The sequence below is a fragment of the Narcine bancroftii genome, chromosome 6, assembly GCF_036971445.1.
Source record: "Narcine bancroftii isolate sNarBan1 chromosome 6, sNarBan1.hap1, whole genome shotgun sequence".
Lineage (NCBI taxonomy): Eukaryota > Metazoa > Chordata > Chondrichthyes > Torpediniformes > Narcinidae > Narcine > Narcine bancroftii.
Window position 1 is genome coordinate 159,687,239 of NC_091474.1, and position 19,353 is coordinate 159,706,591.

A 19,353-nucleotide genomic window follows, 5' to 3' on the forward strand; every position below is an offset into this window, starting at 1 on the left:
CTTAACTAGAGAAAGGTTGCAGAAAGATGCATCACAGAGGGATTTTGTGGGTTATTATGCATGAAACTAAAGAATCTGGCACCAAATAATTGGGGAAGGCTAATCGAATAGTAGTTTTAATTTCAAGAATGTTGAAGAAGAACAATGGCGAGCTATTACTGCGAATAAAAGAAGTACTTGTGAGACAATATCTCATCTCAAGAATCAACTGCAGTTTAGGTCCACTTAATTAAGGGAATATATAATGTCATTGGAGACCATTTAAATATGGTTCCTGAGTATGATCCTGCGCCTGGAGGGATTATCATTTGAGTAAACGTTGAGCAGGTTGTTTCTGAACTTGTTGAAGTTTGGAAGAATAAGAGGTGATCTAAGTAAAATAGAAAAGATACATAGAGGTCTTAACAATTTAAATGCTCAGATATTGTTTCCTCTCATGGTAGAATCCAGAACTAGAGAATGAAGTCTGAGAATTAGGATTTTCCCCTTTTCTCAAAGGGCTGTGAATTTTTTTAATTCTTTACTCCAGAAACGTGTGCAGATTGAATTCATGAATATACTGAAAGCTCAGATAAGTAGAGTTTCAATCAGTGAGGCAATGAATAGTTATGGAGAGAGGGCAGGAAAGTGAATTTCAAAGTTGTATCGGTCACGATCTTATAGATTAATTAAGTACACACATAGGACCTATCAGCCCATGCATTTTTGGGATGTGGAAGGAAACTGGAACTCCCAGAGGAAACCCACAGTCAGACGATGAGCTGATTGGTCAGTTACTGGCCACAGTTAATTGCCCCTGGTCTGTGAATGAGTAGTGGAATCCAGGCAGAGTTGATGAGAACAATGCACCAAAGTGCAGGAGAAACTCAGCAAGTCATGCAGTAATAACTGAAGGATTAGGGCAAGTAGTTGATGGTCACAGCATACTGATGGGTCGAGGAGCTTGTTTCCCTATTGTGACTCTATCCCACAGTTTTCCCCTTTAAAAAAGATTGTCATTCCCTTTTCACTTTGCCAGCTTTGTTTTACCCTGGCCCTGCTTACTTTCTTTGGTGTTAGCTTACTCTCCTTTATTTTGGAAGGGCAGGCAGACCTGAGCTAATGGCAGGAAGTTCACTGAGGAAATTCCTCTAATGGGAAAAATAGTGCCTCATGGAGGGAGAAGCAGACTATTAACAGGCCACAGGTTCAACCTCTGAGAAATAACTACTCCTGCAACTTTGAGATCACATCTGTTGAGGAACCAAGCTTTGTTAGTCTGTTTGACTCCTTGAACGTTTCTATGCAGAGGAGATAAGCTTTGATAAGTAAAGCTACTGAACCCACTGGCAGCAAATTTGAGTCATTTGCAGGAGGTTTGAACAAGGGTTCAAATCCCACCATGGCAGCTGAGGAATTTAAATTATTATATTAAATAAATATGCAACAAAATGTTATTATCAGTAAAGGTAGGCATGAAACTACCAGAATGTGGTAAAAGGCAATTCCGTTCACTATTGTCTTTCAGGTAAGGAAACTTGCTAGAATATGTTAACTGGTGCATATGTGATTTTTAACTGCCCTCTCATATGTCCTGGCAAGCCATTCTGTAATTAATACACAATAATTCAGCTCTCAGAAATTATAAAGACAAATATAGTCCAGTGGACCTTGCAAAGTTGTCTTTGTTAATTTCTGAAGATTTTTGCCAGGAAGGATGTTCCATAGACAAGTCACAGACAAACTGATGCAAGTACACCCCAGACTAAGTACACCCAATTCTTCTTATTTCCATTCCCATGTATGGCCTATCCTACCGATAGGGCATACCCATTAAAGTTGCAATGTGATACATAATCATCAATATGTGATGTTATGGGTCTTCAGCATTGACTCCACACCTCATTCAATTGTGTTTTGTCAGATAAAACATTAACCAAGGCACCTCCTGAGCAGAGGTTGTGGGTTTGGGAGGTACCGTTGGAGCTTGGGTGAGTGGCTGTAGTGCTTTTGTAGATGACGCACATGATTGCTGGTGGTGGAGAGTTTGAGTATTTGTGGTAGATGACATACAAATAATTTGAATTGGATATTGGCAATCTTTTTGAGAATTGTTGATGCTGCCCTCATCCAGACAAGTGGAGAGTATTCTGTAACCTCCTGAGTTCTGCTTTGTAGATGATGGAAAGGCCTTGGGAAGATTGATAATGAGTCATTTGCCACTGGATACCCACTATATTTATGTTGATGGTCCACTTGAGACACAACTCAGCAATGTCCTGATGGTACAGATCTACGTGATGATGACGTCATTGGTTACATTTTCTCTATTGAAGATAGCCATTGCCTGGCACTTCAGTATACACAAATGTTAGACGTCATTTGTCAGGTCATGCTTAAATGTTGACCCCAGCATCTGCAGATTCTCTTGTTCAACCACATATTGATATGCTCTACTTCACTTACTGAAGCACTGCAAATGGAATTGGATGTTGCACAATCATTAGTGAATGTCCTCACTTCCAATACTGGTAAACCATGTTTGATTGAAATGGTTGGGCTTGTGCTAGTATCCTGATGAACTCCTGCATTAAATGTGCTTATGATGGACCTACAAAAGCCATAAACTTAGTGAAAAATATCACTCCAAACAATGGAGTGTTTTCCTTTTGATGCACATTGGCGACAGTTTTACCAGAGTTTCGTGATCCCACACTCAATCAGATGCTGCCTTGATGTCAACAGTGGTTACCCTTGCCTCACTTTAGAATTCAGCTCTTTGGATCATGTTTAGACCAGGGTAGTCTAGGGCTGAGAAATCCCAAATTGGGCACCATTAAGTAGGTTATTGCTGGATTGGTTCTACTTGATACCATTATTGATGACAGCTTCCATCAATGATTGAGAGTAGACTGGTTAGTAATTATTGCCTGATTGGATTGATCCTATCTTTTGTGAAAACAGCCTCTATCATCAAGGACCCTCACCTCCCAGGTCATGCCCTCTTCTCCCTGCTACCATCAGGAAAGGGTACTGAAGCCTGAAGACAAACACCCAGTGGTACCCTCTGCCATCAGATTTCTGATGGACAATGAACCACAAACACTAGCTCACTTTTTTTCTCTTCTTTTGCATATTTAAATGCAATTTCTAGCAATTTTTGCACCTATAAATACTGCTGCCAAACAACAAATGTTGTAGTTCATGACAATACATTCTGATTCACTTAAATGGGAAATGTTCCAGATTTTGGGTAGATGCCAGTTATGAGTTCATGGGAACACTTGGCAAAATGTGCAACTAGTTCTAGAAACCAGGTCTTCTGTACTACAGCTATGTTTTTGTGGGTTCATATACACTTTGCTGTATCCAGTGCTCTCAGTATTGATGTCTGGTGGAGTGAAATTAGTTGATTGGAAATTGGGCTCTCAAGGGGAAACTGTCAGACTGAGATCACTCACAAATTGGAGGAATAACACGTCATCTTTCGACTAGGCATCCTCCAACCAGATGGCATTAATATCTGACTTTCATTAAACCTCCCCCCCCACCCTCACTTCTTCCCCTGTCACCTTCCCCAGCTCTGCCTCTCTCCCTTTTCCCTGTCTCCTTTCACACAGACATAATTAATTCTCACCTCTCCTCTTATCATATCCAATTAACACATTGTGTTGGTCTGGATTCCTCCTCCAGCCGGCATGGCCTGTATTCTGAGATTTCCTGCTCTTGGCTCATTCTTCTTATTTATTGAAGAAGGGTTCAGCCCCAAAATGTCAGCAATACAAGTAAATCTTTTTCTCTTATGGACGCTGAAAGACCAGCTGAGTTCCTCCAGTATTTCGTTGTGTTTTTACTACAATCGCAGCATCTGCAGACTTCCATGTTTCACTTTGTCTCTTCGGCACTTCTCATTGTGGATTCTTCACCCTTCTCTTTATCATTCACTGGCTGGGCCTTTACATGTTTGGGGATGGGAATGTTCTAGGCCCCTTCTCCTCCCAATAGTTGTATAATTGCCCACCACTATTTATGACCAAATGTGGTAGGACTGCAGAGTTTCGTTCTGGTTCATTGATTGTGAGATTATTTAGCTCTGCCAGTGCATGCATTTTTTTGCATTTTATCAGACTTGCCATCCTGTTTTGAAGCTTCAGAAGGCTGGGACCTCAACATTTTTAGGGATGTATGGTACTGGTCCTGGCATGCCCTTCTGAACTCCAGCATTAGATAAAGTGAGTGTTTTATAATTTGAGAGTGCTGGGAAGAGCAAAGGATGATTGCTGACAAAGATTTATTTACATCCTGTGTCAGCTCTGTGACGACACCTGCTTCTCCCAACATCCAACTTCTGAATGTGATTGTATTTCTGACATAAATGCAAAGAACAACAAGAGCTGGCAAAGTTTATCATCACAGCTAAACCCCATAACTAATAATGAAGACATGCTGGATCGGTCGCTCAGATGACATAGAGTGCTTTCTGAGAAACTAGGGTAGCATGGTATAGGCACTGAACAGCTAAATTTTATTGCATGAAATAGTGAAAATTAATTTGTGCCAGGACCTTGAAATATATTAATTGCATGTGGCTGCAGAGATTTTTTTAGAATTCAGAATGATTCCCTTCATTATTTGAAATTTGACTTTTGGATTGATTTACCAGAATCATTACAGTTTGGGTTACAGAAGCTTTGAGGATTGATGGTACAATGTTTACAAAACTACCACTGCCAGACCGCATATGATATGTGCATTAGCAGGATGTGCAAAATCTAAGTACATTTTCAGAGCTAATGAAATTACAATAAAAAGCATAAAAGCAATGATCATAAATCTAGAATAAAAAGATGTTGGGAACATGATGATGGAGACAGAAAAATATCTTTCTATTGCACAATGAGGAATCACTCCTAAAGGTAACCAACTAGTTTTTCTGTCTGAAACATTGATATTTTCTGCTGTGGGACAAACATAGTTGTAATATTTAAAAGTGTAATTTAACCTTTTACTTCTGACAAATAATTAGCTTAAGATGGTTTGAATTATTTTCTGTTCATTTGCTGATTATGTTTGCAGGAGTAAGTCAAGATCTTTACTGTACTCTATCTGGGAAATGAGGGTAAAATGATGGATTAGAGGTGCATTGTGGCTCAAAAAACCAAAGGTGCACAGGTCCCTTACTGCAGTCGATTGTAAAAGAAAAAGCAAGAGGAATATGTTACTTGGTTTTATCTCATTGCAGATATGAATTTTCTTCACTGTTTCAAGTAAGTGCAAATAGGAAAGTGAAGTAGTCATCATCCCAGGAGCCTTGTTCCTCTAGAAATGGAGCTTTTTGCTTCACCAGCAGTTAGTACCCCAGTAACAAAATAAAGATGGCTTTTCTAGAAAGCATCATAACCTCATTAAGGAAATACTGTTAGTCATATTCATAAAAAATAATTCATTACTCATGCAAAAGGAAGGAAAATGGGAGAAATTCCTTTTATTATCCAAATTAAGTTAGCATCCTTACTCCACATAATGTAGTAATTGAGGAAACCCCTTGCTATTGTTAATGCAGCTGTTCTCACTCAACCTTGCCTCAGCAGGTTTAATTTCTCGTCATTATGAATTAATGTTGAAATTAGATAAAACATTCTTTTCTTGCAGATTCCTTCACGTTTATCTAATTAGTAGACACAGTCTCATTGGCTAAGTTTTCTTTGAGAAAATTCTGGTTAAAGTCTTCCTTAAATATTGAAAAAAATATATTATTTTAAAAAATCACTGGAAAAATCTATTAAAATATAGCAGAGATAATCAAGTCAATTCCTCTTTAGAATGACTTACCTATCTTTAGACTCAATTTAGACCAGACAGAATAAATCCTACATTTCCTGTCATTCCTTTGTGGGTGTGTTTTTATTGAGCGGCAGAATATCAACAGAATCCTGTTTCTTTTAGAGTTCATATACAAATGTGGCAACTGGTATATTTCAAGGCAATCATGTTAATACAACAAGTTTCCTTCACATATTTTGAGAAAATCCATAGGTCAAAAATATTCTCAAAGTTAACTTTGCAAGATATGTGTAATGAGTTATTAAATGTAACATTTTGATGATGGTATAGTAGCTTCATTGGAGAAGCCCAAGAAAGATAATCTATTCATCGGTTTCTACGATCCCATTCAGTGTTGTGGTACATGTTTTTTTTTTCTGTATTATAAACCAAGAGAAAATTATTGCTGAAACATTTATCCATCTTGTGTCTCTCATGAGTATCAACATTCCAGGCTTTACATATTCTAAATACAGACCAAATGTATTTTCTCTCTGCCTCAGTAACGTAACTTAACACCTGAAGTGTCCATTCCAATGCAGCCAATAATACAGCATTTCATCTTACCACACCAGGAAGTACAGTGCTCTCAATTACATGGGCAAACAAGTGGCTCCACAGACTGCTTTTACAAGCAGAGGAAGGAGATTAAAAACCCATCTGTTACATTCATTCATGGCCTAATGTGTAGTTGCCTGCTAATTTTACACACTTGATTCACTCCTCACCAAACATCACATGCAGGTTAATGTCACAATTTTGTGCACAAGTGCTTTGACAGAGGGAATTCTGAATTTCTAAAATCTTTCTACAATCTGTGAACTGGACTGGACAAGGTGCCTGAAAGTTTACAAGAAAGCTAAAATGATTGTCAATGTTCTTCCCCGAATATAGACGATCAGTATCAAGATCACCAAGCACAGTTTGATAAAACATACCTCAATCAGGTATCAAAACTCCAATTTGCTGCTGGTTATATTCAGCCCTGATTTGCTAAAAGAGGCTTGATGGGATTGAGAATTTCCAGTCTCACAAAAAAGCCTTACTCAGGATATGAGTTTGGATGTACAAGAATCTAAACCCATGCAGAGAGAGCAAGGTATTTCAATACAATCAGCACTTTCGCTGTGAGACAACGTGCGGTCTATTTCTGAAACATCTTCCGGTTAATTGACCTGAGATGCGCAATCTCTAATTACCTGCCCCGCCAATGTAAAATTCCACAATATACTTTTGTGCAAGTTCTAAAATAATCTAAAAATTGCTTGGCCTGAAAACTCTTCAGTATCTGTTACATAGGCCATGAACATGCTCCAGACACTATCGACTTTTGCGGTGTGCTGTTCTAATTTTGTTATCATGTTTTTCCCTTCAAGAACTTTAGCAGAGAATCGTTTGGTACATGGTCACAATGTCCCTAATGTATTCTCCAACACCTTTCAAAATCTTACAAGAAATAAAGAAGGATCTGGGAGAATCCAAACAACAAAGCTGGTGGTTTGTACTATATATTTTACTGTTTGCAGACTTTTTTTTATGTTTGGAAGTGAGAAAATGTAAAGTTTACAGGGGCTTTGCAGAATGGAAGGTAAAGTTTATTCACCCCCATTCCTGAATGATCTGTCAAAATATTCTATCAAAATATTCCTGTGAAAATCTAGAAATCTAGACCAATTTTTCCAGTGAAAGTTGTTGATTCAAGCCACTTAACTCAGATTCCCAGTTGAAGGAATGTAGACCATTCCGGTTCTTGTAGTGCACTTAAAGTCAGTTTACTAATTCACTCTCTGCCAAGTGGTTACTCCGGAAATTGTAATCACAGTTTTAAATGAGAGCTCAGCAATTACATTTGGTGATAATACCAGGAAAATACTTATCAGATTTCTATGGCATTAATTTACTAGAGATGCTATCTTGTTTATTTTGAATGGGTTAACACTGAGCATCTTGCTCGTTTTCTCATTGGTAATTTTTGACAGTATGTCTTGAGTCATCATAAACTCAGTTCTACTATCCATAACAAATTTGAGGAAATGTACTGCCTTGCGGGTTCTAACAGTTTGGTCATGTATCAGTTATTATAACTAATTTATCTTCAAGATTCATTTTATTATCATAGTAATAAAACAGTGTCATATTGCATGAAATTTCTTTCTGCCTGCTGCAGGGCAGACAGATTCACCGCTGGCAGGAATTGCCTAAGCACCTCTTACAGTCAAACACAGTCAGAGAGAGAGAAGCAAAGGAGAGTCCGCCCCCCCCCCTCCAAAGGTCACCAAGTGTCCACAGACCCACCTCCAGTGCTTCCGCAGCCCCTGCAGCCATACAGAATCCAGTCGAAGCAATTGGCAACCCTAGCTCCAGATCCGAACTTCCCACATGGTCAGGAACCCTTCAGCACACTTTGCACCTCCTCACATCCTGGTTCCCATACCTGGTCCCCTCCAAGCAGTTTGAGGCAGTCTGCAGCCATCTGCAGGCTGGTGCGAATCTCCTAACAGTAGTCTCCAGCAGCCCACAACTTCCACGGCTTCCTCCCCTCAAGTGGCCAGCAGCCTGCCACATGCACTGGTCCTTCAGTTGCAGAGCCCCCTAATTGGTCCACCGCCGTGAACACCATCCATGGGTCATCTCCTCTGCTTCTCTTTCTCAGATGGGGATGATCTTCCCATCCTCTGATACCCTGCTCCAGTCCTCTGCTTCCATGGAATCTGCAGCCCCTCTTGTTTGCTGCTGGATAATAGGCGCTGCATGCTCTCTAACTGTAAATTTAATATAGTGGATATTCTATTGTGAGAGTGAGGTATACAGGATAATTTCATTTCTGTTAATCATGTGTGTCAATGGTCTAGGGGCTTTTTAGTTCTCTGCTGGCATTATGCCAATAATGGTAAACATCAAGCCAGTAAGATGAAAAGTCATTCAACCATCTGGGCAATAGTTTCCACAGAGTATATACACTGAGAGACATGAAACCCATACAACATAAGAAGTTCCCAAGCAAGGGTTCTGCCATATTATCACTTGGTTATTATCATTCTTGTGTCAGTGTCAGGTTTGTCAAAAAAACAAGTTGAATACTAGGCTAATTAGCCTCAAGCACGAATTAACCTCTGCATCTCTGTACACCACTTCAATATTTCTACTGGTTGAGCCCTTGATTGACAGCCAGGTTGCAGGTTTAATTTTTTCAAATATCTGGCAGAAATCTTTCTTGCTGTTTTATGTCCATTTTTTTGCCAGGCAATTACATTGAGCACAGAAGCTAAGCATTCTATATTGGCTGGGTAGGAGGTAAACTGGTATCATCTGTTTTGTCACGTGTCTTGCGTAGCTGAGCAACAGAATGGTATTGAGGTCAGTGCGCCTACTGGTTGGTGAAAAATGTGTGGTGGTGGGTGGTCTTTGAAGGAAGAAAAATGAGGAAGACAGAAAATCCTTTAAAAATGACTGGCGTGTCATGTGAATACACAAGCTGTGGGAAAAGGCTACCACTAAAAGATCCCAAGCTTATTTTCATTCTCTACTTCATCACCCCTGTAAGATAAGGGCAGATCATTCAGGAATGGGGGTGAATAAACTTTATCTTCCATTCTGCAAAGCCCCTGTAAAATTTAACATTTTTTAACTTCCAAACATAAAAAAAGTCTGTAAACAGTAAAATATATAGTACAAACCACCAGCTTTGTTGTTTGGATTCTCCCAGATCCTCCTTTATTTCTTGTAAGATTTTGAAAAGTGTTGGAGAATACATTAGTGATATTGTGACCATGTACCAAAAGATTCACTGCTAAAGTTCTTTTTTAATTTTTTTTATTTTTCACACTATGAACCATACTAATCAAAATACACACAAACATTTCCCTCTTGAATATACACAGTGTCATTTTCTCCTCTTTTCCTCCCCCCTCCCTTCTCTCCCTCCTTCACCCCCCCCCCACCTCCCCACCCACTCAACGTTCAACCTTTATGATACATTAAACCCATTAAACAGTGTCATCACACAATGAAAATAAACAAGAAATTTGTGTGTTCTACTTTTACATACTGGGTCAGTTCATTTCATCTTCTTCTCCTTCTGTCATTTTAGGTGGTGGAGATCCGCAGTAGGACTTCTCCGTTGTGTTCCGTGTACGGTTCCCAAATTTGTTCGAATACTGTGATGTTATTTCTTAAATTTTATGTTTTTTTTTCCAGTGGAATACATTTATTCATTTCTATGTACCATTGCTGTATTCTCAGGCTATCTTCTAATTTCCAGGTTGACATAATACATTTTTTTGCTACAACTAAGGCTATCATAATAAATCTTTATTGTGCTCCATCCAAATCGAGTCTAAGTTCTTTACTTCTTATAAAGTTCTTGAAGGGAAAAACATGATAACAAAATTGGAACAGCAGACCGCAAAATTTGATAGTGTCTGGAGCATGTTCATGGCCAAAGTAACAGATACTGAAGAGTTTTCAGGCCAAGCAATTTTTAGATTATTTTAGAACTTGTGCAAAGGAATATTCAAACAACCATCAATGAGTTGTGCAGAATCTCAACCTATCTTACATTCGCTCATTACCATGACATCTGCTCTCAGCATCAAGCAAGAGATTTAAATAGTTTTTAAACATAGCTGGGAAGTGGTGTGCTTTTTTTTAATTACAGGTGCTCCCTGACTTGCTACCTATGTTTCTTATGTCCATCTGCACATACGACTAATTTTTTTTTAAATGAAAAAATAGAAAATGTACATGGATTATATTGTATTTGACAAACTATAACAGAGATACAGGGCATGTAAGAGCCAAAATATATGTACTAACCTTGTTAGTCAATGTCCCGGGATCCTTAGGCTAGGTGCTACCATCTTGATTCCTGTGCACATGCACAAGTTGGTGCATGTGCGATGGGTTCGCTTATTGGAGTTTGATTGGTGCATGCGCAAGAGTTAAGGGTGCAATTTCAATATCATTGGGGCACTTAACTCTCGCACATGCACCAACTGGACACATGCATGCACACAGAAATCAAGATAGTCGTGCCCAGCTTACGGACCCTGAGACGCCGACTAACAAGGTAAACATGGACCACAATGTGGAAAGATTTACCAAGGTTGATTGACAAATTCAGGAAGCTTTAAGATGCTATTGTCAAATGTATGATGAAAAAAAGATTTGATTAAAAAGTTTGCTTTAAGATTTCGGTACCTCACGTGCGCAGACAAAATTCTGACGTATCCATTTTGAGATACGACCAATCCTATGGTTGTAGGTTGGGGAGTACCTGTACTTATTTATTTCAGTTAACTCTTTGATGTAACAGGAAGATATATATAATTTTATGGTTGCTATTTGAATCTGATGTTTGTATGCAACAGAATTTATACAGTCCAGTTCCCCTTACAGGAAGAGATGGTGCTCACTGTCATTGAAGTAGCCACAATGTAAATGAAACCAGAGATGATGATGGTATGCAATGCTGAATAATAGTATCATGCTAATTTACAGGAGAGAGGATTCCCTTCAAACCATCGTCTATTTAATCTATTCTGAATTCTCATTGCAGTTTTGTAAACTACAGCATATTCTGTACTGTTTATCAATTATTCTGTCTCCACCATCCTCCCAACCTTAAAGTAATCAACATCTTTGACAAAGAGAAATAGATTATTCCAATTTACCCAAGCTGAGCTTCTCATAACTCAAAGGAAGCAAGAACTACTGCACTTCATGAATGAAATTTCTCGAATTCTGACAATTTCATGAATCTCAAAGTTTAGATTTATTTCACATTCCATCCTGAGATTCATTTTTCCTGTGGGCCAGACAGAATTTCCACTTATTGGTAGTGCAAAAAACTATACTCAAGAAAGGATATCTATACAAAAGAGAGAAAGGTAAACAAACTGACTGTGCAATGCAGAAAATAAATATTCAATAATAAATAATGTTCAAAGTAAGCATCCTTAAATGACTCTCTGACTGACTTTTTGTTTATGAGACTGATGGTGCAAAAGTAGCATCTGTTCCTCACACTGATGGTATGAGTTTTGTGGCAGCTGTACCTCCTTCCTGATGGTAGCAGCAAGAACAGAGGATCCTTGATGATTGCTGCTGCTCTCCATTGGCAGCATTCCTTGTAGATGTTCTTGATGGTGGCGAGAGTTTTTCCTGTGATACTATGAGTAGTGTCCACTACCTTTTGCAGGGCTTTGCATTGTGATGCAGCTGGAGAGCACACTTTCCACTACACAAGGTTTTCTGTCATACCAAACCTTCACAAGCTCCTGAGAAAGTAGAGACACTGACTGCTTTCTTCATGATGTGTCGTGTGATCGATAGTACTCAGAGACTTTTGTGGAGCGCAAACATGTTTTTATTAATTTACAATTAGCAACCAGTAGCTACAATGGTCTTCTGGTAAATTGGAGGTAAGGCTGGAAAACAGGGTTTATATCAGGACCAAGAGAAGCGGCCGGTCATCTAATCTACCCATAGACAGTGAATTCCAGTTCACTGCATGATGCCATTAGTCTTTTGGGTCCAGGAAAACCTCCAAAGATAGTGATTTCCCAGGCATTTAAATTTGCTCACACTCTCCATCTCTGATTCCCTAATGATTACTGGATTGTACATCTTTAGTTTTCTGCTGCTAAAATATGCAATCAGCTCCTTGATCTTGGTGAAATTGAGTGCGAGGTTGTTGATAGAACAACATTCAAGCAAGTTTTCAATCTCGCTCCAGCATGCTGACTCGTCACCTCTTTCTGTACAACCCATTATCATGACATCATCAGAAAATTTGTAGATGGTGTTATTATTGTCCGAAGCCACACAGTCAAAGATGTAAAGCAAGTAGAGCAGGGAGTTACGAACTTAGCCCTATGGTGCTCCAGCACTGATGGAGATTGTGGAGGAGATGTTCTTACCAATTCTCACTGATTGTGGTCAGTAGGTGAGGAAATCCAGGATCTAATTACACAGTGGGCTTTAAAGGCCCAGGTCTTGAAGTTTGCTGATTAGTTTTGAGGGGATGATAATGTTGAATGCTGAACTGTAGTCGATAAAGAGCATCCTGATGTTTGCGTTGTTGTTGACCAGGTGTTCCAGGGCTTTGTGTGGAGCCAATAAGATGACATCTGCCCTGGACCTATTGCTTTGGTAGGCAAATTGGAATGGTTCCATTGTCTCTGCTCAGACAGGAGCTGATACAATGCGTTTCAACATCAGCTACTCAAACACTTGTCACTGAGGATATGATTGCCACTGGTCAGTAGTTGATTGTCACTGCACTTACATACTTTCTGATGCTATTATTCCCTTTCCTATCCTTTCCTTCCACCTTACTTCAACCCTGTAATGTGATAACCAGAAGTAAACCCAGTCCCCTAGCTTCGGCCTTATTAGTCTGAAATGTTGCTCTTATAATGTTTGCTATATTCTTCATCTCGGTCAATAAAAGCAGGAATCAACTCAGGAATTTCTGAACAGGATCTAATTGTACTTTTTAAATATAAGTTGCTTTATCATAATACTTTGCTAAATTCACCTTTGTTTATTCTCACACTCATCTCTATTGAATTTCCTTTATTAATTATCTGTGTAATAATATCCCTCAGAAGTAAAATACTGCCAATTTTTGTATCATTGTCAAATGTCTTAATTGTGACTTGTACATTTAAGTCTTAACTCTAAAGCATTGATAAAAGGAAAGGGCTCAGGACTGACTCCTGTCGAAACCCCATGCAAATAATCTTCCAGTCACTGACATTGACCATCACCCAGTCCTCTTCTCCAAATCATATTGTCCCTTTTATACTGATGTATAATGTCTATGGTATCAGCGTGTATGTCTTTCTTCCTTCCTTTCCCTCACCAAATCTTACTATCTTGTATTTCTCCATTCAGATGGCCAAGGTTTGCAGAAGGGTAGGGGCTGGTCAAAGAGTCAGAGAACCATCAAGTGTTAAGCATACTGTCATTTGACTTAATACTTCCGACCACCAGCTCAAATTCTGTCAACACTCATGAATTAGAAGTCATTTTAGAGGTGACTCATGGACATGATGAGACACATATGAACCACATTTAGGTTTAATTAATGATGCACAATAACAAGATTAATAAAGGTTCATTCTTGACTTTTATGCATGACAGTTTCAGTAATTGACAAGGTTCTAATTACCTGTTCAGTTGGATGTGAGAACACTAATGCATTATTGGCAGCTTAAGCAAAAACAATATCTAACAGCAAGCAATGAGATGCTGGAGAAACTCAGCAGGTCATGCAGAACCCATGGGTAGAAATTTGCCAGTCGCTGTAAGGACACATTTGTTGAAACACATTTTGGAGTAAGGCTGGATGATAAACTTTACCTTCTCAATGTATGAAGGTGAAGACTGTAAGAATCATCTATTGTAACGAAGAATATTTTTAACATAGTATTAAGTCAAATCACTAAAAAAAACCTCAAGAATAACGAGAAAATAAGACTAAGTTTAAGAGTGGAATAAAAGAGTTAGGAACGAGGGAGGAGGAAAAGAATAGGTGAATAGCTAGGTTAGGTGAAAGTCTAATTGTTTGCCTGTCTAGATTATGTGCTCAAATTTCTGGAGTGGGATGAACTCAGTAACCTTCTGACTCAGACATGAGAATGCTTTTACTGAACCAAGGCCAACACCTAATGTAATACTTTATCAGAATGCCTGCACCTTGTATGGGTTAATGAAAAGACCCTGAGTTTGTTCAGGCTTCCTCTGCATGTCTAAAGGTATTAACCTGTCTGTTTTCTTTTCAGATATTAACAGGTCTGTTGTATATCTCAAATAACTTCTGATTCCACTTTACAGTTGTTCCCTGCATGTGATTATCTTCCAAAAATATTTTGAAATGTGTGTATTTTGGAAAAAGATTAGAATAAAATTTAACCCTTTTCAATTATAGTGGTCTCCATAGATTTCCTCAACTTCTTTACAAACTAATTGAGGTTTGACTTCTACTTTTGTTCCTGGCACCCTTTTTGACATAATTTCTAGCAGTAGATAGTTCAATCCAAATTTAGGGCCCAATCAGACTGACAGCACTCACTTCTTCTGCTGTCTGAGAAATCAAGCAGTCGGTTGCTCAATTTCTTTGATATAAATGTCCAATAGCTTATCAAATATATGAAATATTGTTTATTGTTTTTAATAAAGTAACCATTCAATAGAGATCCTATTGTCAATGGTTTGCGAAACCACTATTATTTCTGGTGATTTATAGTTCCTAATTGAAAAAAAAAGTCTATTTTAACTGATCATTTTTAAGGTATTGCAAAACCAGTATTTATTCTCCACTCTTTCTAGATCTGCAATCTTTAAGCAATCACAAAAAAATCTGAAATCAGGATTTTAAGTTATATAGTGCTTTACACATCCAAACAAAATCAGAAAGAGTTTTACACCCTCTGAAACATCTTGAAGGTTCCATTATAAATAGAGCATTGTGATGGCAATTCTTACAATATCCTACAATGTGACCTGATGATAATGGTGGCTGAGAGATGAACATTAACCAAGACAGCAAGAAGAACTGATCTGACTTGAAATGATTCCATTGCATCTCTTCTCTTACACCAAACAGAGAGGTTAGATGAGGCCTTGGTTTCATACTACATCCAAAAAGTAATCCCCCCCCCCACCCCGCCCAGCCCACAACAGTAGTCATTCACAATCAGAATCAGCTTTATTGTCATGAACACGTGTCACCAAATACACATGCCACCAAATATGTTGCTTTGCAGCAGCAGTATTGTGCACTCAGATGTAAAATTGCAATAACTTACAATTCCATAAATACAAGATTTAAGAAAAATAAAAAAGAGAAAAGGTGAGGTAGTGCCCATATGTTCAAATCTGATGGCAGAGGAGATGAAGCTGTTTTGGTAATATTGAATGTGTGTCTTCAGGCTCCTGCACCTCCTTCCTGATGTTAACAGTGAGAAAAAGGTATGATGGGTGGTGAGGGTCTTTGATGATAGAATCTGCTTTGTTGGGACACATTCTCAATGGAGTGAAGATAAATGCTCATGATGGCAATAGTTGAGTTTACAAAGCTCTACAGCCTTTTCCTGTCCTGTGCATTGGCACCTCCATACCAGACAGTGACACAAATGGTCAGAATGCTCTCCACTGGACACCAGTAGAATTTTACTGGTGACATCCCAATTTTTCTTAAACTCCTAATGAAATATAGCCTTTCTTTATGGTTACATTGACATGATGAACCCAGGATAGGTTTTCAGCAATGTTGACACCCAGGAATTTGAAATTCTTTATCCTCCTCACTGCTGTCCCTTCAATAATGACTGGTTTGTGTTCTCCTGGTTACCCTTCCTGAAGTCCACATCAATTCCTTAGTTTTCCTAATCTTGAGAGCAAGCTTGTTGTTGCGTCACCATTCAACTAGCTGATTTATCTCTCTCCTGTACGTTTCCTCATTGCTGACTGTGATGCTGGTGACAACCATGGTGTCATTGGCAAATTTGTAGATGGCACTTGAATTGTGCCTGGCCACACAGTCATGGTTGTAGAGCAAGTAGTGCAGTGGGTGAAGCACTCATCCTTGGATATGCTTGTGTTGATTGTCTGTGAGGAGGAGACATTGTTACCAATCCACCCTGAAAGTAGTCTTTTGATGAGAAAGTCAATGAGGTGCAGAACCCCAAGTTTGGAAGCTAATTGCATGCAATGACAGCAATAAAGTAAGAAACAAAAAAATCAGCTAAACTACATCTTGTTTATTCTGCTTTCTCTGACCACACTGTGCATGTGTGCTCATGTCATGCATTCATCACACTGTTACTTACATTCCAAGAACCAATCCTGGTTTTGTATTAATTCCCCAATCAATAACAAACTCACAACCAAATGCCTCAGAAGCAAGAATGCCATTAATGACCACTGAGCTTGGAGTGTTTCAACCTATTTGTCTACTTAAAGGAACATTGAATCATATGATTCAAAATAAACAATTTTGTAAGATTAATGTTCAATTTTACACACACACACACACACACACACACACACACACACACACACACACACACACACACACACACACACACACACACACACACACACACACACACCTAATAACCTCTTCCATTCCCATGGGTAAGAATTCTGTTACATACTCAAACAGTAGCAATAGAAATTAGCCCTGACAGTGTTATATTTAAAATTATTATCTTATATTATTGTACCAATAATATAACACCTTATCTAAATTTAACCCCCAACTATCCACAAATATGTGCATAAATATCCCAAACCATTACAGTTCAGGCCCAATTCACAAAAGCCATTTCAAAGTCCAGTCTCAGAAATCCAGTGTTGACACAAAGACTCTTCAATTGATGCAAAGAAGTACATAAAAATGAGGTGGGAGAGACGGGGATGACAGATTTGCTATGAACTCACAAAATCTTTGTCCCAATGCTGACAGAGAAATGTTCTTTTCAGGTGAATGACAATCCAAGCTCCCCTTTTCCTTTTCTAGGGGACACGAAGCAAGTGATTTTCACCAAGCTTCCCAAATCTGTTCGCAGGCCAGCCAAAATGTAGTATTTCTTCTGCTTCCAAAACCCTTTCATAGGTCAGCCGTTCAAAGTGACATCCCTTGTGGTCACAGTAGGGCATATTCATTCCTCTATAACACGGAGAAATCAGACAAATTGTCTATGACCACATCAGGCCATTTCTGCACACTATCACTTCAAAGAGCTCCTTGCTCCTGTGCTATCTCCTTAAAAACATGGCCCTTGACCAAACAGCGTACTGTTGCTTTAACATGTTGGTCACATGGTCTCTGCACCTATGCATCCAGGCATTTCCTCTCTCTACAGAAATATCGAATTTGGATGTGCGCTGTCCTCAGCTTGTCAACCTACAGTCAATCTCTAGGGCCTGCAGGGCTGGAAACCTGATTTGTTCTCTTAAAGTGACAGTCCCAATCAAATGAAAAGGAACTGAAAATGGGAGTATGTAATAGCCATTGCCAGATATTTGTCAGCAACAAAGTGCTGCTGTTTTGGGCTTTTAGGTTGCTGAAGGGGATTCCTGATCTGTGCAACACATTGAATGACAATAGATGAATACTCAACACCATTCCTTCCACATTTGGGATATACGGAAGTGTCTTGGCATAATGTCGGAGGAAGAAACTCATAAATTCCTCACTAATACAAGGACTCATAGAGCTCCATTACAATATCATAGATCTGCCATTAAGGTGTTTTTTAGGAGTAGAAAGTCATCAGGTTGATCAAGTCATCTGCAATGCATTGGAAAATTGCTATGACAAGTGTTTAAGAAGTCATTAGGGTGGTTTACAATCTGAATCAAGCACAACATTTTTACTTGTGTGCCTCTAGGTGACAGCTGACCTCACACGTGTTGCCTTATTGTCCCACTGAGCATTGGGAAATAAGTTTGATCTTAAATAATTTTCTCTGCATGGAAACAAGAGTAGACTAGAATAAAAGGTGAGTGAAAATATTGTGCCTGGTGGAGGCATCCCGATTGTGTGGTAGGTTGGGGGGTGGGGGCTGGCATATATCTGAGACTCACATATTTACAAAATAATATTCATTTATGTATTTGTACGTATGAATTCTGCTTATGTATTGTTTGTCTGTATGTGTGTTATGTTTGGTAGACTGTCAGCATGTTTTGCACTGAGGACCAGAGAACACTGCTTCATCAGGTTGTAGGCAAAGAAATGGCAGATGAGATACAATGTTGATAAATATATGGTTGTATATTTTGGAAGAGGAAATAAACAGGGAGATTATTATTTGGATGGGGAGAAAATTCAAAATTTGGAAGTGCAAAGGGGCGTGGAGGACCTCATGCAGATAACCTAAAGGCTTACCACCAGGTTTGATTGGTAGTAGTAAAGAAAGTGAATGTTACGTTGCCATTCATTTCAAGAGGAATAGTGTATAAGAGTAAAGAGGTGTTGATTAGGCTCTATGTGGCACTGGTGAGACCTCATTTGGAGTACCATATGCGGTTTTGGGCCCCTTATCTTAGAAGGGATGTAATGATGCTGGAAAGAGCACAGAGAAGATTTACCAGGATGATTCCTTGAATGCAATGGCTAACATATGAGGAATGTTTATCAGCTCTTGGACTCTATTCATTAGAATATTAGAAGAATGAGAAGGGATTTCATAGAAATATTTTGAATGCTAAAAGGATTGCACAGAGTCGATGTTTCCCTTGGTGGGTAAATCCAGGACAAGAGGGCACAGTCTTAAAATTAGAAGGTACTGATTTAAACCGGAGATGAGGAGAAATTTCTTAAGCCCGATTTGTGGAATTTGTTGCCACCTTCAGCTGGGAAGGCCTGATCATTGGGGGAATTTAAGGAGAAGACTGATAGATATCTATTTAGTCAGGGTATCAAAGGATATGAGGAAAAGGCTGGAATTTAGAACAAGAAGTGAGAACAGTTTAGCTCAGGGTGGAGTTGCAGATCAGTCTTGATGGACTGAATGGCCTACTTCTGTTCCTTTA